We start from the raw sequence: 22,117 nt of genomic DNA on the forward strand, positions 1-22,117 counted from the left end.
GCCGCTTTGATTTCTTCTTCTGGCCCCCGGAAATGCAGCGCTACCTCGTTGCTGCAGGGCGCTAGGGGGTCCACCCCCGGCAAGTCCTGAACTTCAAGCCCCCGGGTCCCGTTCCGATTCTCGGGCTCCGGATGGAGTCCGTGCAGTCAGGGGAGCCCTGTTGGCGCGCGTCGCTTCCCTCCCGCAGCCGCTCCAACTCGCGGCTCAGGGGCCGGGTGCAGCCCGCGGGATCACAAGGCCACCCCTGTACATACTTAGGGAGCTCCTCGCCCCTCGGGCGGCGAGACACAGGACCCAGGGCTCCAGCTTCCGATGCGGCCTTTGGGGCCGCCGCGCCATTTCACCTCCGTGGGGTGCTGAGGGTCCGCTCTCGGCGCATTCGGTTCATCAAGCCTCCTCTGCTTCGGTTCGAGTCTTGGGGGAGTGGGATGCTCCCCCGCTCACCCCTAATCGAGTCGGATTATCCGGACACGGTGCGGAGCTCTAGAAGCTTGCGTCCGCCATGTTTGGCAGCTTGGCCACGCCTCCGTCACATTATCCTTCATACAAGGTTTCTTTCATATCATTAACTCAAACAGGCAATAACTCGTAGCTGTAGGATTGGCACAGTAGGCCCACAATAACTTCTTCATTCCATTTCACATTACTTACAATTTTTAAAGGCCATGCAAACACTGTCCATTAGTACTCAATTGAAACATTTGACTGCTCTATTCCTTGTAGGATGACAAATAGATGCCTGTTTCCACTTGATATTGCTCCTGCCTGGAAAATTCCGTAATGCACTGGACTTAAACTGTGTCCCATTATCACTTGAAATGGACTTTGGGATAACTTCCCGTAAGAACCCATCCTCTAAGAATTTGACCACTGATGCACAGTTTGGGTTCCAAGGGGGCTTAGGTACCATGGAAAATGCTTACTTAACCTGCACCTCATAGTTAAATGCTTAAATGTAAAGTATGGCAATTTATATATGTGTTTCATGGATCTCAGCAGGGCGTTCAACCTTGTGAATCACAATAAACTTTGGAGCTGTATGTGGGCCCTGGGACCCCCAAAGAAAATTATTACCCTCCTAGCTTACATATACAGCAATCTAACGGGGTAACTGACCCATTTCACAAATGTAGGGGTTAGACAGGGGTGTGTTTTGGCATCTTTTTGTTTTCAATTTATATTGATGCCATTGATGTACATCTCCATGCACTTGGCATGGATTCCCCAAGGATGGGTGCGAGAACTGTACCCATTCTGCTTTGGCAGACAATGCAATTCTTTTAGCTTTAACTCCAACGAGCCTAAAAGCCCTTATTAACTCTTTTAGTGATTTTATGGAAAAAATGGATCTGAAGATAAATCAAAGTAAGACTTTTACAATTTCGTGCTTGCTAAGAAAGGGAAAGCATATTCTTTTTATCTTAAGGGCTACATAATCACCAGCACTAAACACTTTAATTACCTATGTCTTAGGTTTACAGAAAATGGAGAATGGGGACAGCATAGAGATTTCTCTGCCGTGAACAAGGCAATTTTTGGATTTGTCACTAAATTGGGGTCAAAGGGCATACCCGAAATGGTAAATCTTTATAGTGCCAGGACAGTTTTGTATGCAACATACGGGGCTGCCATATGGGACTCATGGAATAGCAAAACCCTGCAAATGAATAAGATAGTTTCTTGAAAAGGGTGATAGCGGTACCCAAAACAACCTTGAGTACTGTTGTTCATTTGGAACTAGGTTTACAGTCCATAACTAAATTATTAGAGAGACAACCTCTGCTACTATGGCACTCCATTTGGACAAAATATGTATCCAAACTAACCCAATAGATAATGAGGGACTGTATGTCATTGCATTGCATGTATAAAATATTGTGGCTCACCAAAATCAAGAAGACTCTGCAAATTATTGGAGACATGGACACGCATCTCTGGGAGTTCCCAGAGGAAATAGCAAGGTGCCCCAAACATGCTTTAAAGCAAATGATTGAGGAACAAAGTGGGCAAGCCAATATGGGGGAAGAGCTACATCCAATGTTAGCACTTTACATATCCTATAGTCCCCACCAGGGCCTTCAAGGTTATCTGGGTTGCGTTCATAACTCTTACCATCGATTTCTATTAACATGCTTTCATTTCTCTATCTTTTACTATTTGGTGGCATTCTCAAAAGGATCTAAGGGGCTCATAATGACATCAAATGCCTCTGTGCTAAAGTTTCTAAGCAATCATCTTTACATGCCACTAGTTTTCCAAGTTTTGTTTGCAAGGCTGGAAAAAGTACTTAAGGCCACTCTTTTTAAATAAAGGCCTGTCTTCCTACATAACAGCCTATAATTTCCTGATGGAAACGAATGATATGAAGGCCTGCTATATTTTACCATCGTACCTAGCATTTGCAATAAAAACAAACAAAACACTTAGGATAACCTGACAACGTGAGGGTTAGACAAGAATATGAGAGGTATTTCTGGTTTGTTGTCTCTTAACGTGTTGTTTTCATGTGTTTTAACCTTGTACCTGATTGTATTTCTCTTTCTTAGCATTTCATGTTCAACTTATCTGTTGGAGTGTTTAGTTGTTTGTTGTAAGTTAGTTATTATATGCTTTTATGGCTACGTAGACATGTGCCAAATAAAGATATTTTGAATTCAATTGAATTTACCACCGATACAGTATCAACTACACTTGAGGCACACATTTCAGGCCATTCAGAAAGAGATCTAACAACACCAAAACAAATAGAATATCTATAGCAAGGTTTTCCAATGGACTTTCCAGGCAATTAGTAGCTTTTAGAGGTGTTCTAAACATTTTCAACATTTTGGGCCTCATTACGAGTGTGGCGGTACAAGGAGCACCACACTTGGGGTGACGGTCAGACCGCCACACTCCAGGCGGTCCAACTGCTACATTACATCCCTGGTGTGAGGATCTGCCAGGGGACCACCGTCAGTGCCAGGAACATTGTTCCAGAGGGGCTGGCAGCGGTCTGCGTTGCACTCAGCCACTCCGGCGCTCAACGCACTGACCCGTGCTGAGTACAACTCCGTTTCCACCAGTCTTTACATGGTGGTCACCCCACCATGGAAAGGCTGGTAGAAAGCCAGTGACGGGGCCACAGTGGGGCACCTGCACTGCCCATGGCTTTTCAGACAGTCCACATTCCAATGGGGATGATGTGCTACAGTGTTATCTTCCACTTCCTTAAGGCAGCCAAGACGAATACTGTAGCACTTTTCACTTCAGGCTGACCATCGAGGAATATTGTAAGACACTTGAGGGGAACACAACTGCCCTGGCAGTGGTGTCCTCCTGTGAGTTTGGCGGTCGGCTCATCTGACCACTAAACTCATTATGAGGCCCTTTGTCTACCATATTACATTCTCGGTTATCTCTCACCATTTTCTCAGTTTTCCCATTCATTCATGACCACCAGTATTTTTCCTTATTTCTCATTTTGTTTTTGGCTACACCCAAATTACTCTCATCGATTATGCATACCACACTGGCACTTGAATATCAACACCAAAATGTTATTTGACCATAATATCAAGCTCAGAATGTCATCAGCATCAAAATATCGCAGTACAGAATACTGGAGGTAATTCTGCAGTTTTTGTTTGTGTGTAAATAAGTTTAAAATATCGCATATTGAAAAAACAGGTTATATAATCTGGTGTTATTCTGTATTTTTTATATATTGTATTTATACATATATAATAAATTATTGTTAATTAATTACAACATTGTTATACTTGTAACTGTTTTTTCAGATGATCTGTTTACTTTGGGATTGGTCGGATAGTGTTTATTTAAATAAATATTGTGCATGCGAAATGTGTTCGAAGTATAATTAATTTTAAAATATATTATTTTGAGACCATAATTATTTTTTATAATACATATTTTGCAATTTGTTTTTCTGGTTCTGGGGATTATTGGTGGATTGGATGGGCAATATTTACTTAATAATAGGTTAATTAATATAAAAAAATATTATTTCTTAAATAATGTAATTATTTTAAAATGTTATCGTATTTAATAATATAACATAAATTATACATCTGTTGAAAAAGAATGTTGAGGTTTCATATAATACTGTCTCTCCTACTGTGTAAAACATAAACCATGTTGTGTATTTTTTGTGGCAGAATGTGTTATAAGGTTATAATCGCTAAGAATGTTCATTGGCAGTGCTCCTAGTGGACTTAAATAACATTACATTAATTTAAAATTAGCATTGTTACAATTTGTATTTAAAGGAATTAGTTTGGGCTTCAGTGTTTAAAACAATCAGAAAAAACTTTTAATTCAAAGCGGTTGTTGACAGTGTTATTGTTTGCATTACTCTAACAGCTGTATTTTCAAATATTTTATATTTGAGAACTGATATTTGTTTTAAAAAATATATAGTAAAGTTTCAAAAAATATAACTTATCATGCGTTGTTCAATCATTTGATTTTAAGAAATTAACTTTCCATCAAATAACAAAAAATGGTTTACAGTATAATTTACTGTATATATATATATAGAGAGAGAGAGAGGTGAGAAGAGGAGAAAGGAGATAGTTATCTCTCTTTTGCTATTCTTGAGGCTTGGCATTCGAATGACATTATGGCAGCATCAAGGTTGAAGATTATTAAAACTATATGGAATGCTGACTGAATTTCATGTGATCACTTTTACTTTATGCACTGTCTGCATTGGAACTGATATTATAATTGAAATTGTGATTAAAAAACGCTATTCAGCATTCAATGGATATTACATATAATATGATGAAGACAAGTATTTCTGGTGCATTCTGGGAATTGTAGGACAGAGTTAACCACGTGTCAGCAAGTGATTACAGGCACTTGAATTCTAAACAGGCAAACCTCGCACCTGTGAACAAGGCATAAAGCCGAAACGCATCCGGACTATGAGTTGCAGCCACTTATTATGATAGAAATGCTTTAAATTCGTTAGGAATATAGCTTCAATATGGTGTTTTATTGTGGATGATGCAACAGGACACTTCGTCCCCATTTATGAAGCTGCCCTGCAGAGTTGGGGCCCCCTGATAATGGAGAAACAGTGTGGATATATATATATATATATAAAAAAATCTCTAATTTTGATTGAGGATAGTCAAACAGATACCACACTGTCAGGGGGTGGGTGGGGGGGTGGACAGATGAAATAAGATGTTGTCAGTGTGCTTGACTGTGTTTACTAGGATCCTCCTATCGAGGACCCCAGTGATTATTCTCCCAAAACTCTGTATTTAATCCCACAATTGGCATACTGGTGCCCCCATGTAAACCTCTAGTATATTGTACCCAGGTACCCAGGGTATTGGAGTTCCAGGGGATACCTATGGAGTGCAGCAGTTATCCTGCCTCCCATAGGAAGCACACGTACAGGGTCTGCAGTCTGTGTGAACCGGGTGCATGTACCTGTTTTCACTACAGGTCACTGCATCAGGTCACAGTAAGTCACCCCTATGGTAGGCCCTCTCAGCCCAGAGGGCAGGGTGCAGGTACCTTTGTGTGAGGGCACCCCTCCAGTAGCAGAGGTGTCCCCACAAACTCCAGATCAATTTTCCTAGACTTTGTGAGTCCGGGGACACCATTTTAAATATACTGAACATAGGTCACTACCTCTGTCCAGCTTCATAATGGTAACTTCGAACCTAGACATGTTTGGTATCAAACATGTTGGAATCATACCCCAGTAATTTTGAAATTATTGGTTGTATGATTCCATACACTCTGGGGGCTTCTTCGGGGATCCCCAGCATTACTCCTTCAGCCTTCAGAAGTTTTCCAGGCAGTCCAAGCTGCTGCCACCTCACAGACAGGTTTCTGCCCTCCTGTTGCTTGATCAGCTCAAGCCCACGACAAAGGATTTCCTTTGAGAGAGGGGTGTTACACCCTCTTCCTTTGGAAATTGGTGTTACTGGACTTGGGAGGGGTAGCCTCCCCTAACCACTGGTATGCTTTGAAAGACACATTTGGTGCCCTCTGTGCATAAACCAGTCTACACTTGTTCATGAACCTCCAGTTCCTGCTCTGGCATGAAATTGGACGATGGAAAGGAGAGTGACCACTCCCTTATCCATCACCACACCAGAGGTGGTGCCCAGAGCTCCTCCTGAGTGTCCCTGGGTTTTCCCACCTTGATTCCAAGGTTGGCAGGGAACTGTGGGAGCATCTGAGTGGCCAGTTCAGGCAGGTGATGTCAGAGCCCCTCCTGAAAGGTGGTCACCCAGCTAGGTGACCAATCCCGCTTTAAGGGCTATTTAGGGTCTCTCTTTTGGGTGGTTCTTCAGATTCGTCTTGCAATATTCCAGCAGGATTCGTCTGCATCCCGTACTTCACCTTCTGACCAGACACAAAGCATCTGGACTCTCCTGGACCCGACAGTATGCAACAAAGATAAAGACTTTGCTTGCAACATTATTCCCACAGCCCCTTCCAGCTTCTGCAACATTTCCACAGTTGTGCATCTTCTCAGCACAGCCCGTTTTCAGACTGTACAGGAAAGAAGAAGGAATCTCATTTGGATTGAAGTAGTCACTCCCCTGCATCTGCAGGCACCAACAGCAATGACAAACGGCTGTGTGGATTCCTTCTTCTGCTGAGCTGCATGGATCCTGCATCCCGGGTGATGGTCAGAATTAGTCCTGACGGTCCTCTTTACCAGCTGTCCAACTTGGGTGGAGGTAAGCTCTTTCCTTCCCTCTCAGGACAGTAACCCCGTGCACCACCTTGTTTGTAGCTGCAAAGTCTTGTTGGCATTTCTTCCAAGGGGACTTCAGGCATTGTGTAGCTCCAGCCCCCAGCACTCCTTCCTGCAATGCACAGCTCCCTGAGTGGCTCTACTGCTGCGTGGGACTCCTTTTTGTAGTGCTGCATGTGCTCTATTTTTATGTTCTGTGTTCCCATCCTGTGGGACTCCTGTGAGTGAAGCCAGTGCTTCTGTGGGCTCTCTGCATTGCTTAGGGCCCACTCTGGCTCCCCCTCCTAGGTTGAGTCTTCCTGGGCCTTGCTGGTCCCCGGCAGCACCACTTTCTGCCAACTACGAGTTTTGCCTGTGCAAGACTTGTTGGTGGGATCTGGACACGCAAACCCAACTGCAATCTTCCTACCGGCATGGGACATCATCTGCATCCTCCAAGAACTCAACTCCGACTCTAGGGCTGCAGTGCTCACTCTTCTTCCTCACCGTCGACCAACTCCTGCATCCTCAGCTTGGTGGGTAAGGGCTCCTGCCCCACTGGACTCTGCTGTGTCTTCTGGACTTGGTCCCATCTTTCCACAGGTCTTCCTCTTCAGGTTGGTTTCTTGCAGTCATCTCTGGATTTCGGAATTCTCTTCTCTTCTAAGTGGGTGTTTTGGGGAAATTCTAGTGATTTACTCCTGCTTTCCTGGTTGCTGGGGGGTGTTGTGGTACTTACCTTTGTGATTTCCTGGTACCCCCAGCGCCTCTCTACTCACTTCACTTACCTAGGTGGGGGTCCAACTCTCGGATTCCATTTTTTTAGTATACGATTTGTGCTCCTCCTAAGGACACTGTTCTCTATTGTGTTTTACACTGTTTGCACTGTTTTCTAACTATTCTTATGCCTATTTCTGACAACTAGTCTATATATCTTGTGTATTACTTACCTCCTAAGGGATTATTGCCTCTAAAGTATTTTTTATGCCGTGTTACAATAATGAAGTACTTTTATTTTTGTAACACTGTGTGGTTTCTTTCATGTGTATAAGTGCTGTGTTACTACTGTGGTATTGGATGAGCTTTGCATGTCTCCTAGATAAGCCTTGGCTGCTCATCCACAACTTCCTCTATAGAGCCTGGGTTCTAGACACTTCCTACACTAAACTAATATGGTATACCTGGGCCTGCTATAAGGTGTAAGTACCTTCCGTACCCACCATATACCAGGCCAGCTTCCTACAATGACACACACTTGGAAACAGACCTCTGTTCCGTCAAACATACGGGAAGGGAGGTTGGAGCTAAATCCCCTGATTAGCCACTGGAAGAAGGAGAGAGCAAATTTGGGCCCTTTAATTTACTGGGACCTCGGACAAAGGAGGTTATGTGATGGATGTGGAGCAGTTGTCAAAAAGGAGACGTAGAGCAAGCGATGCGGAAGAGAGGAGTGGAGAAGAGTGAGTTGGCGGAGAATGGCAAGAAGAGGATTCCTGCAATAAAGAAGTCAATCCATCAGGAGGCCATGGGATGAGCCTGAAGCCCTGCCACGTGTGAAGTGTCTTGCACAGGTACGCAACCGTATCCTGGGAAGAGAGGGAAATGGGTCCCGCAACACTAGAGCACTGGTCAGAAAACTGCCTTTCGGGTATGAGGCTTAATACGTGGATGCAGAGAGATTGATTTAAATAAAGATTCTATATTTTATAACTTCATTACCTTTTCTTTCTCCTCCCTTTTTCTTTTGCTTGGCTAAGTCTCACCTGGGGGGCTAGAGACTCTGAGTTCAACTTGGAGCAGGGTCACAAGGAATACCATTCTTTCTATGTTAATAATTCCCCCTCCCAACTCTTACAAGAAATATCCTTACATCATTTGATAAACCTTGGCGATGGTAATGCAACTTTATTTCAGAGCACTGGGTAAAAACCACATTTTTTACCATTAAGTGAAGTATCGAGTCCATACTGAGACACTTACCTGCACCTTCTTTTTTTTCTCTCTGGGGGCATTCCTTCATTCAACCAGTGGTTCTCTGTGGAACGGTGTTCCAAGAAGAAAGATAGCATCTCAGTTGGATTCAGACCTCTCATGCATGAAAATGGCCTATATTCACAACAAAGAAATGACACTCAAACTAAACCTACAGTTACTCATCTTCATTCCCGTACCACAAGATACACACATTCCTAAACCTAAATATGGTCCCTCTGTCATTACACACATAAATATATGTACATTTCCCAATATTTTTAAGGCTGGAGATAGAATAGTCAGTTTGCTGCTTATTCCTTCTAGCTAGCAACATTTCCCCTTATTTTAGCAGTGAGTTAGAATTTACACTGTATTTTTGCAGAATGTGGACCCAACAATGCATGCCCTATTCTTTGTACTCGTGGTTGCTTGTATCAACAATGGAGATTGTTCAGGACTAAGGAAAGGAGTCTTTGCTGAGGTGTCGTCCTATGCTCCCTGAGAGTAGCTGTGAGACCTTACAAAGTAAGTAGGATAGGAGTACCTTAGGAGCTTTCTATTTTGTCCCTTGTTTGACCAGATTTTGATTGTTCAGTAGATTCAACAAATACTCTACCTGCCTATCTGTGATTAACTGTCTCAGTATTGTGGGAGACATCTTTAGTAAGGAGGGTTCATACATTTCCTCTAAGTCCTCTGTAGGTGAAGGGGCATGCCTTATGTAATGTAAAAATGGTTCCAGATACCTTCTAGGGACTTGAGTTTGTGTGGAACTCATGATATCGCATTTCCATAATACATTGCCAGTCTCTGTCCCAAGTGTTCTTGCACTTTTTAGTTGCTGCTTTATCATTTCTACTTGCAGTAATCCTGTAAGACAATACCTGTGAAGGGCTGAATTGTTCCTTATTTGTCTCATTTCTGAGTTTTATGGTGAATAGCTATAAAGCCCAGATTTGTAAAGCTCAGCAAATCACCCATGAGAGTCTCAATGTGCTGAATTATAGTCATTGGGACTTTTCTCTCTGAGGGGCATCACAGGATGTTGAGCCGATGCCAAGACTCGAACGTGCTTCCCCCAGCTCCGAAGTCAGCAGCTTAGGGTGTTACGTCACATCTGCTTTGTGTTTAATGAAATTGTTACCTTGATTATGTGGGTTATAAAGTGTTCTGTTTGTGAAGATCAGATGGTGATCTGGAATGCATAGTAAGTTGAGCTGGAATCAAAGCAAAGTTTTTTCTGTGGCTAGGCTCTTGAAGCAAAGCAGGTGAGCAGGTCTTTGACGTGGACCACGCCCAAAGATCTAGGTCAATTTTGCAGGAGTTGTGGTAATCCGGCATGCATTACAGACTTCGAGGAACTTTCCAAAATTGACACTAAGGTCATGAGCCTGAAGTTCATAGACGTCTTCGTTAATTATATCAGGTGTTTAACACAGTGCGGGTGGGCTGAGTTGTCACTGTATGTTGTGTGACAGTGCTGAGGGAGCTGAATTATCATTTTATGATTTGCCAGGGCTATGATGTTTATATTATACAATATAGAAGTATTGGGGTCTCTAGATACCACACAAGTTGCTAGGAGCTTATGACATGCTTGCAGGTGGCATAAGACATGTCTTGAGACAAACTGAGGAACATCCAAGAACTACAGCGTGTCTTTAGACATAACAGTAACACCCCTCAAAATGTGTGCACTTTCTCCAGAGTCAGTTGGACTGTAGCTAGCTAGAAGAGTAAAACTCACCTCATGCCAAATATATGCCTTAATCCACTGTTAATAAGGCTTGAGTTGGAGTAGAAAATCTGACAACCATGGTCCCCTAATATGTACACTTTTCCCAATGTTATTAGGATTCGAATTGAAATAGCCATTCTGACCCTCTCCCAGCAAAATGTTAGTGTGGCTGACATTAGAATAGCAAGACAATTGTATGCATTTTCCGTAAGGTTAGTGGGATTAGAGTTAGAATATTGTTTCCCCCTCAAGTACATGTACTTTCCCAAAATTAGCAGAATAGCAATTCTCACTATACCCCCTTCATCCAACACACTGGCATAAGCACTTTGTCCACTGTTTTTTTAAAAATATTTTTTTATTAACATTTTGTTGTTTTACAAACAGTGTCTTGGTTACAGCGCCATCACGTTTGCATCTTGTTTATACGTAACAGTGTTAATATCACTACTGTCTACATTGTTTTGTTGTTTTACTTCATTGTTCAATAAGCATATACTTTAAACTTATGTAGGAACAGAGCATGTGTGTTGATTCTTCTCGTTCGGGCTGTTCCATTAGCTGGGCGCCATGACGCCGTATTATTCTTGGCATTATACAACACATTTAACTCGTATCAAACAATAATTAAACTAAACTTTGAACATGATGGCATTGTAAGGGGTGGTAATTGCTTATGCAGGGTTAGGCCACATCCTGTTTTTTTCAATGTATGTGGTGTCAGTGTTCATAAACTTTGTCTGATTTCAGGTGGGTGTGGTGTCTTCCGCGTCCAACCTGTCTATTACTCAACGTCCAGGGCCCTATCCCCTATTGAACCGCCCCTTATTCAATCCCGGTCTCATCATTGTCCACCCTAGTCACGTCCTAGTGGGTGTGGTAACGTCCCTCCTCTCCTATTGTTTACCCAGTTTCCACTTCTGTTGGTGTGTCTGTGTCTGTCTCCACTTCTCTTGCCATATTGTCCCAGCTTGTCACTGCTACTTCCCATTCTTGTGCAATAAGGTGGCGGCGCAGTCCCTTCACCTCCTGGTTCTTCAGAACCTGCAGCTCGGCTCTGGCCCATGTTGTAACTTCTTGTCTCCACTTAACCCGGGGGGGACGAACCTGCGCCTTCTAGTTCTTCGCAATCTGTCTCCTGTAAAGGACTAGGGCCAGATCCAGGAAGCTGACCTCCACCCTCCCCTGCGGCAGGCCAGCCCCAAGGCCCAGTAAACATACGTCAGGGGTCGGAGTCAGGTTCATATTAAAGAATCTCGATAGGTCAGACATCACCTCGCCCCTCCCCAGCTGGATCTCCGGGCAGTTCCATACCATATGGTCGAAGTCTGCGTCTACATTTTTACATCTAGGGCACGTCCTAGGATCTCCCCCGTAAATTACTGTTAGTCGGTGCGGGGTGAGGTACGTTCTGTGAAAGTAATTGTATTGTATATATCGCAGCCGTGTGCTGCGAGTGACCGTCCGAGGATAAGCTAGAAATCTGTTCCACTCTGCATCGGAAAGTTCCTTACCGACTATCCTCCCCCATCTCTCTCTCAGAGGCCGCAGGGAGTCCAGTGCATCCTCAATTTGAACTCGGTATAGTTTAGTGATCAGATGGGTCTCCTCTCCTGATGTCAATAGGAGATGCAATACCCTGTGGGTGGCCGGCTCTGCATTGACCGTGACCCAGTGCATTTTCAACGCATTCACCAGTTTACGAAACAGAAGGAACTGCCCCGGGGGGACTCCACCATCAACAAGGTCAGCGAAGGATCTCAGCACTCCCTCATGAAACAGGTCTCCAACCATTTCTATTCCTGCTCTCTTCCATGGTCCGAGGCTTGTGCCCCCCAGGTTCTTCCCTCCCGCTTCAATTGCGAGTACCGCCAAGGGCAGGGCCGGAGAGTACGGGGAGCCCACTCCAACCCTTTTCGCGCACCTCTTCCAACACGCCGACGCCACTCTTGTCATCAGGCTGTCCATGTAGGGAGTGAGCTTCCTATTTGTCATTCGCGCAATGAACCGATTTATATCCTCATCTACTTGGGTGGTGCACCTCTCTAGCTGACCCTTACCAGTAAGCCATCCGGCTACCCATTGCAGCTGGGATGCCAGGTAGTAGGCTTCAAAATCTGGGGCACCTAGGGCCCCTTGGCTAGTTGGCCTGCATAGTATCGAGAGCGAGGTGCGTCTACGACCATCATCCCATATAAGCTCCCTGATTGGGGTGTTTAGTTCACGAAACCATGCTGCTGGTATCAGGAGGGGCAAATTAGCCAAGTAATATAGGAGGCGAGGGAGCATAACCATTTTAGATAATGCTATTCTGGCCATTATCGTTAATTTCAGTGAACGCCACAACCCAACCGAGGACTTCAGGGATCGTAGTGCTCTACCCAGGTTACCCTCGCGCAAGTCTGTCCTGTCGTGAAACACCTGAATACCCAAGTACTTGAAGGTTCGTGGGGCCCAAATCATATCCCCAGGGCATGTTGTCGGGCGTTCGCAGCACGGCGACATGGGGAACACGCATGTTTTGCCTCGGTTGAGGCGTAGTCCAGAGATATTCCCATAGTTTTCCAGCTTTCCTAATGCCCATGGGAGATCCCTCTCCCCGTTCCTAAGGTAGACAAGTATATCATCAGCATATAGCGAGATGACAAGTTCTTGGTATCCCCATTCCACACCTCTACCTACGCCGTCTTGTCGCATCTGGGACGTCAGCGGCTCGATGGCCAGGGCGAATAACAGTGGGGACAAGGGGCAACCCTGTCTGGTTCCCCTGTGAATTGGGTAGGTGTCGGACACCGTCCTACCTGTCCTTACTCTTGCCAGCGGTGCCGCATATAGTAAGTCCACCCATTTAACTCAGGTTTCGCCCATTCCCATACGGAGCATCACTGCTCTCAGATAGTCCCATCTGATCGAGTCGAACACCTTCTCAAAGTCCACCGTGAGCAACACCCCCGCTGCGGGCCTTGCATCACTAGGCATATTCAGGACCGCAAAGAGATGCCTCAGGTTCAGGGAGGTGCTACAATTCGGAACAAAACCATTCTGATCTTCATGTAGAAGAGTTGGTACGTGGTTAAGCAAACGGTTGGCCATGATTTTACTTAGTATTTTAAAATCACTGTTCAGCATTGACAAGGGGCGGAAGTCGGTCACCGAGGGCTGCCTGGATTTTGTCTTAGGGAGCGGGATCACCAGCGCCTCTCTCATGGTGCCCGGCACTATCCCATTTTATAGCGCTTCCGTATACATCTCTACTAGCTGGGGGGCCAGCTGTTTCTCGAATTTTTTGTAAAAGTCCATGGGGAGGCCATCTGTTCCTGGGGTCTTCCCAGGAGCTAATTGCGCTATAGCTTCGCTGACCTCCGTCAATGTCACTGGGCCCCCCCAGTCTATCCCTGTCTTCGGTCGTCAGGCTCGTTAGAGGTATCTATTGTAGATAATTATCAAAGACCTCCGTACTGATTTCAGCCGGTTTCCCATATAGATAGGTATAATATTCCTTGAATGCGTCATTTACAGGGCCTGGCCTACTTCTGCATATCCCTTCCTTATCCAACACATTTGTAATGGGCTCGGCCTCCCCACCCGGCCTTACTAACCAGGCTAGCATTTTCCCAGACCTACCCTCTTCAGACTGTAAGGAGGCGAAATATTTTTGTGTGTTGTGGCATCTGAGTTGTTCTTCAATCTGGGAGTTGTCTCTCCTTGCCTGGTTATATTCCTCGTTTACTTGTGTGTCCGCCCCCTGTCTCAGTTCCCACTCATGTATTTTCTTCTCTAGCTTAGTCAGTTCCCTTTCAAGTGTGCTTCGTACTCCAGCCGATTGTCCCAGACAAAGACCCCTTGTCACCACTTTGAGGGCTTCCCATTCCGTTGATCTAAAAGTGGTGGATCCACTATTAGATTGAATATGGTCAGTCAGGTGCTGTCTCAAGGCGTCTCTATATGCTGGGTCCTCAAGTGTCGCAGGGGCCAGTCTCCAAACCGGGATGGGGGGGCCTAACCTCTGTCGCCCTCCATGTTACTATTAGGGGGTTGTGGTCGGACAGTGTACGGCCCAGATATTCTGAGTGGACCATTCCCTGTGCAAGATCTGCTGTGCACAGCATCCTGTCGATTCTGGTATGGAGCCGGTGAAGGCCCGAGTAGTATGAGTAGTCATTGTTGTGCAAGTGTTGTTCCTGCCAGATATCCACCAGCACCCAAGAGTTCAACCATTCACCAAGCTTCCTGGCTATCTTGCTTGTCACTGCACCTTGTATCGGGGAAGTGGACCTATCCAAATCAACATCTAATATACTATTGAAGTCACCTCCAATTAATAGCTCCCCTCTCCTCTGGCGGGTGAGGTGGCTGGACAGTCGCGTCAAAAGGGGGATCTGGTCTTGATTGGGGGCATACATGCAGCATAGGACAATCGGTGTACCGTACAATCTTCCCTCCAGAATCACAAACCTCCCCTCACGGTCTATGTTGGAAGCTTCTATCTCGAGGGGGACCCCTGTTCGGACCCAGATCATTACTCCCCTTGCATATGCTGAGTACTCTGATGCGAACACCCACCCCCTCCATCTGCGCCTCAGCCTCTCAGGTTCACCAGCCGCCAGGTGGGTCTCCTGTAGCATTGTCACCTGTATATTCCTCCTTTTTAAGTAAGCCAGTATTTTGTGTCGTTTGGTCGGTGACCCCATCCCCCTAACGTTCCATGTTAAGAAATTGTATTCTGTCATGTTGGTGTTTTTTAGATCTATATTGGCTACCCTTTACTACCCTTACCATCGGCTTCCCCCTGCTCACTGGTGGGATTCTGCTATGTTCCGAACATTCTCCACCCCTTGCCATCTTAACTTGTAACTACCTATCCCAACTCCCCCTCCCCAGGGCGCTCTCGAACAGTAGGCTGCCCAAAAAACCTGTGCAACAGTGCAGCTTGTATCAACTTTTAGTTGCAGTTCTCGCCAGTCCGCCTGTACGTGCGAGATTCTAGTAGGGGGGTGGCCCTGCACGGAGGGGCCTCTAGTACAACAGTTTCACCTTGCCCCGGGGTTGTCTGGTCAGCCTTTGGCCATCTAAGGTCGTCTGCGGTCCGTGGGGTTACTCTTGGGGCCCGCACCGAGCCCCCCGAGCCCTCCGCCAATGACATCACGGTCTCGTCGGATTCTCCTCTAGAGCACACCAGTGGGGACCCCTCTCCACTCATACGGGCTGCTGCCTCCAGTGCCGCTCTCCTACCACTCTCTCTTTGGTTCCGGGATGGCGCCAAGCGGGGGCGGCTTCGGGCACGTCGTCCCCTGGGGGGGTGGCGCGGTCTGCCCCGAGCTGGACCCTCCCTCCCGTGCCGCCCCGTCTGGACCCCACGGGCTTCCAACCACTCCCATGCTTCCTCAGGGGATTGAAGAAATGTTGTTTTACCGTCTAGTATTACTTTAATTCTAGCCAGATGCAGCAACGAGTATTGGATACCTTTATCCCTTAGAGTCATTTTGACTGCCATGTATGATCCACGCTTACTCTGTACCTCTACTGTGAAATCCGGGAACAGTGTGACTTCACCATTTGCAACCTTAAATGGGCCCTCTTCTCTTGCCCTTTGCAACAAGATGTCCCTGTCTCTGTAGTGTAGTAATCTTGCGATCACCACTCGGGGGGGCCTGCCCGGTGCCCCAGGGGTCTCGAGGGTACACGATGTGCTCTTTCCAGGGTATAGAAGGGGGTCAGCCAACCCGGCGCCACTACTGTGTTCAGCCATTTTTCAAGGAAAACACCACCATATTCGATCCCTCATCCCCCTCCGGGAGACCCACCACTCGCACGTTATTCCGCCGGCTTCTCCCCTCTGCATCCTCTGCTCTTTGCTCTAGGCGCGTCACTCTGTCCCTGAGGTGCGTCACTTCGGCCTGCAGGTCTTTTTGTTTTGGTGTGATTTCAGCCAGTGTGGTTTCTGTCTCTTTGACTCTGTCCGATAATTTGTGGTGGTCAGCCCTCAGGAGGCCAAGTTCGACCGCGACCTGATTGATGTCGTGTTGCAGTGTCAACTTAGTGTCTTCGATCGTGCCTAGTATTTTTTTCAGGGTGTCCTGGACTTTGATCTGCGGTGGGTCCTGCATGTCCCCCCCTTTGTGCCTGGGGGCTGCTGTGCTATCCATGACTCTGGCCTTGTGGCGGTTCTTAGGGGACATTGGGTGCACAGGTGATCGCTCCCCCAGGGGACGAATCAGAGTCCAGGGTGCCAGTTCAGGGGTTCCTCCACCTAGGGCTTCCGTCCCCAGCCCAATTCAAGGCCCGCCGGGGCTCCCAGGTAGGATCCCAGTAGTACCGGGGACCTGTGCTCTTTCGCGCTGGATTTCGAGAGGCTCAGGGCGCGCTCCACTTGCGTGATAGGAACTTCACAGGGCCAACAATGGCAGCCGCCGCTTCAGAAATCAGTCCGGTCCAGACAACCAAGGCGCCCGCCACAGACCACTACCATACCGGCCACCGCATGGGGGATCGCAGACCGCTCCCATCTGATCTCAGCAGGCGAGCCCCGCTGGGCAGGCCATCCACCCCCAGCAAGGCACTGTGAAGCACCGCGTCGCCGCACCTTACTCCCGGTCCAGTGGTTATCCGCTGATACTCAGCTCTTCGAGGAGCGTGCCCGCGTCAGGGCCACCCCGGAATCCTCCTCTCTCCAGAGACAGCTGGGTGACCCCAGACGTCCCCCCACCCTGAGCCTGTCGGGCAAGGCCCCAGTTTCAGGGCCACCGCACCGCCCAAGCAGTGGGCCACCGCAGGCGCGCCGCTCACCAAGGGGTTTCCTCTACCAGCCCACCGTCTCGTGCAGCCTGGGCCCCCAATACTCCCCTCCGCCAGGGGGGAAACCTCAAAGGTCAGGTCCAGACCGCAAGTTCCTGTGGCCGCTCAAGGTGTTTGTCCGCCGCGCCAGGGGCCCCCGGGCTCCGCCAGGCACCCCGTGCTGCCTGTCGGCCCAACAGGCTTCCTCGGCGGCCAGGCCCCCAGCCTCGCTCCGTGGCCCGGGGCAGCACAGGTTCTCGCCCCAATCGCCTCCGGTTCACTGCCTTTAATTCGGGAGGAGGGGGGCAGAGGGCCCGCCCGCAGCCCGGGCCGCCGCCATTCTTAGCCCCCACGGGCTGCTGGAGCACAATGCTCCTCAGCCCCGGCGGCTCTGCCTGCTCCCCCAGCAGCCCCTCGGTAGCCCCTCTGCTCACCAGTGGACTCCCGGGCAGGAGGGGGGGCCACCTTGTCCCCCCAACCGCGATCGGCCGGCTCCTCTTCTGAGGCACGCGGCCGCAGGGCTGGCTGCATGCCGGATCACTCACTCACCCCGGTCCCCGGCACCAGCGCGAAGGCAGGCCTCAGGCCCGGGAGCCCGCAGCACGACTCAGACGCACTTGGCCGGGTTCGATCAGGGCTCCACAGGCACTTGGATCCCCCACGCAGGTCTCCGCTCCTGTTTCTATTTAAATTGCACCGGGGACGGCACAGGATAATAGAAGAAGTTCTGGCCCCTCCGGAGCCAAGGGATTAGGCGTGCGCAATCTTCGGCTTCTTGGCCACGCCCCCCCACTTTGTCCACTGTTAACGGTGTTATATGTAGAACATTAAGGGGGTCATTCCGACCCTGGCGGTCCATGACCGCCAGGACGGAGGGCAGCGGAAGCACCACCAACAGGCTGGCGGTGCTTCCTGGGCTATTCTGACCGCAGCGGTAAAGCCGCGGTCAGAAAAGGGGAACCTGCTTGCAGCGCCGCCATGGGGATTCCGACCCCCTTCCCGCCAGCCTGTTTCTGGTGGTCTTCACTGCCAGAACCAGGATGGTGGGAACGGGTGTCGTGGGGCCCCTGGGGGCCCCTGCACTGCCCATGCCACTGGCATGGGCAGTGCAGGGGCCCCCTCACAGGGCCCCATACAGATTTTCACTGTGTGCTTAGCAGACAGTGAAAATCGCGACAGGTGCCACTGCACCCGTCGCACCTCTGCAACTCCGCCGGCTCCATTCGGAGCCGGCTTCCTCGTTGCAGGGGCTTTCCCGCTGGGCCGGCGGGCGGCCTTTTGGCGGTCGCCCGCCGGCCCAGAGGGTAAGTTGGAATGGCTGCTGCGGTCTTTTGACCGCGGGCGGTCATTCAGCGGTAACCGCATGGCGGGCGGCGACCCCCGCCCGCCGCGGTCAGAATGACCGCCTAAATCTGACCCTCATTGTAATATAGGTTTTGTTCATTCATTATGTTTACATTTCTTTAATATATGTGTCTATCATTATGTTATGAATGTACATATTTTAAAAAAGCATGCATTTTTATCAAATTATTTTTTATAAGACTGAAATTTGTTATGAAAATTATGGATGTGTTTAGCTATATTTAGATGCTTTTTTATATTTTTACATTTATTAACAATTATATATGTAATTGTTGTGTTTTTTAAAAATTGATAAATATTAACATAATATCTTATATTTGTATTTTTCCATAAAGGATGTGATATAAGTGATATTGTGGAATTACATCATTTCTGAAAATGTTCATTTTTATTAAATATATTTTTCAAAGTTATTCTATTAAAAATATGTTTTATTTAAATTCCTTATATAGCCACATTTTTATAATTTGCTATAGATAACAGTCTAACATTTTAATCATTTATAATGATCATATACCATTATTTAAAAATGGTTGTTCATGTCATTGTGCAATATTTTGTTAGTTACATTTTATAAGCCGCTATTGTCATTAAGTTTAATGTTATTTTTTTAAATCTGTTTTTTGGTTATCGATATTTTTGTGGTAGATACTTTTGAACTTACTATGGCCCTCATTATGACATTGGCGGTAAAACCCACTTACCACCATGCTGACTGCCGCCAACATACCGCTGCTGCAGTGGATATCTGTTCACGCTATTATGACACATACACACCAATCCATCACTATTCAGCCACACACACAAATACGCCACACCAAAGGTCAGTGATAAACTGGCAGTATCCAAACCCACACTGTTTCACCAACAGAACAACGTCCACCACAATATGACCCACGAATCACCACGGCGGACACTCAATGGTGGTAAACCATTGGCAGTACATACAGCTGCGCTCAAAATACACACACTCAAACAAAACAACACTACATTGGTCAATTTAAATAACACACTCCTGACACCCATACACACACCACACCCACACACTCACACCACTATAAAACACACACCCACATTACCCACAACCCTTTACCTTTACAAACCATCGGCACGAGACAGACACCACGACTACAGAACCAACCCGAGCCACACACCACCATCCAATCACCCCACATCACACACCCCAACAAATTACCCTACAGACCCTCATCTACACAACTAACACACCACCCCTGGCATCACAAAGACACCCCAGATTCTCACAGGAGGAGCTAAGGTCATGGTGGAGAAAATCATCCAGGTAGAGCCACAGATATTTGGAGCACAGGTGCTGCAGATATCTATAGCTAGGAAGATGGAGCTATGGTGGAGAATCGTGGAAAGAGTCAACACAGTGGGACAGCACCCAAGAACCAGGGATGACATCAGGAAGAGGTGGAACGACCTACGGAGGAAGGTATGTTCCATTGCAGCAAGACACCAACTCACCAGAAGACTGGTGGTGGATCTCCACCGCCTCCCCCACAACTAACAACATGGGAGGAGCAACTCTTGGCAATCATGCATCCTGAGGGCCTGGCCAGAGTAGCAGGATGACTGGACTCTGGTAAGTCAACTCTATACTACTATCACCCCCTACCTGCATGTCATCTCATGCCCCCACCGTCACCCTCACTCCATCACTCCAGCACCTCACTCCCCCACCATCACATCTCACTCATGCCAATGCCAAGCCCTGCATGCCATACCAATGCATTGACACCACTCACAGACCTGCATGGACACCCAAACCTAAAGCATGCACACTAGAGATAACTAATCATCCCACCATACACCAACGTGCACAAGTGAAAGATGCCAGGGCAAATACAAACAAAGACGGCAACCCACTGATGCACAATATGTCACACACAGAAACAATAAGATTGCATTTACAGCTCCACAGGTACCCCAGCCAATGTCAGCGGCAAAGAGGTGCCAGCATTATCCAGCCCCCACACAGAAGAGGCCCACAGTGATGACAGCAACTCTGGTCGCCTGGATCTGGATGACCAACCTGGCCCATCAGGGACCTCTGGACAGCCGGTTACCCAGGGCCAGTCACACACCACCACAGAGCATCCTCCATCTGGAAACCCCACCACAGCACCCACCCAGCGTACCCATACCTCTGTCCCCAGGACACATCGATCAGGGACCCCAGGGCACACCTCATACCCAAGACAATCAGGGACCTGGGGTCAGTGGGCACATGGTTCAGAGGACAGAGGCACAGGATAACAGGGAAACTGGGAGGAGTGCTGTGCACCAGGGGGAGGAGAGGCCCAGGGAACTGACTCTCCAGGATGCACTCTCTGAGATCCTGGGAGCCTACCAACATTCCCAGGATACGCTAGGCCAGATCCGGGACAACATGCAGGAGAACAGGCAGCTGCAGAAGGGACAGTACCAAGAGATCAGGGAGGACTTGCAGGCCATCAACACCACCCTGGTCTCCATAGCAGGGGTGCTGTCAGACATGGCCAACATTATGAGGGAGGCAGCCTCACAACAGCGGGCCCCTGCCACTAGCCAGACATCTGAAGTGCCTTCCTCCTCTGCTGCCGCTAGTGGACAGGAGGCCCTGCCACAGGACCAACAGGCCACCGGCACCTCTACCCCTGCAGAAGGAGAACCACCCCGCAAACATTTCCTGCGATCCAGGCAGAAGCCAGAGACTATTGCCATGACCCCTCCCAGGAAATGAGACTCTCCTGATTGTCACCCTTGTGTCCCACTCTGTCATCCTGTCCACCATGACCTGCCATTGCTCCCCTTCCTATGTCCCCTTGGACAATGCACCTGTACTACAAATAGACTGGAACAATACCCTGAACTTTCCTCCATCATCACCCCATCCCATTGCGCTTGCCCCTCTTCTTTTTAGCACTTCAGTAAACACACTTTGAGCATTGGGGAGCATCGCTATTATACATAGGGACAATCTAACGGTCTATTCTTACCCTTTGCAGTATCAGGTTGTGAAAGTATGTCCTTCTCCATAAACCTGTCAGGTGCCCTGGTCTATCGTCCCTCGGGTCCCCTGAAACTTTTCTACAGTCCCTCGCAGATAGTATTGCCGATCTGGTATGTTCATAACCCAACTTCACATTGCTGGGTGACTTCAGCATTCATTGCGAGGAGGTTGATAATCCTGTGAAGAAATCCTTATTATTTGACATGGAGGCTTTAAATCTGGTTCAACTGATTAAGGGTCCGACGCACACTAGGGGTCACACGATTGATTTAGTTTTTTCAAATATCATAGAACTCACGCCTAAGTCTCCTCGCCGTTTGGCGTGGTCTGATCACTTCCTGATAACCCTTGAATTGACTCTATTGAGTCCCAGAAAATGTATTCATAATTTATCTCTACCTATTAGATGCTGGGGGAATCTTAAAGCCAATGCCTGGATTAATATCCTAGAGAGGTTAAAACCATCTACTAACGATATTATTAGAGACATGTCAGAGTCTTTCAATAGCTGGATCACCAACAGCCTAGATGTTCTGCTGCC

This window comes from Pleurodeles waltl, chromosome 8, assembly GCF_031143425.1.
Source record: "Pleurodeles waltl isolate 20211129_DDA chromosome 8, aPleWal1.hap1.20221129, whole genome shotgun sequence".
In the NCBI taxonomy this organism is placed as follows: domain Eukaryota; kingdom Metazoa; phylum Chordata; class Amphibia; order Caudata; family Salamandridae; genus Pleurodeles; species Pleurodeles waltl.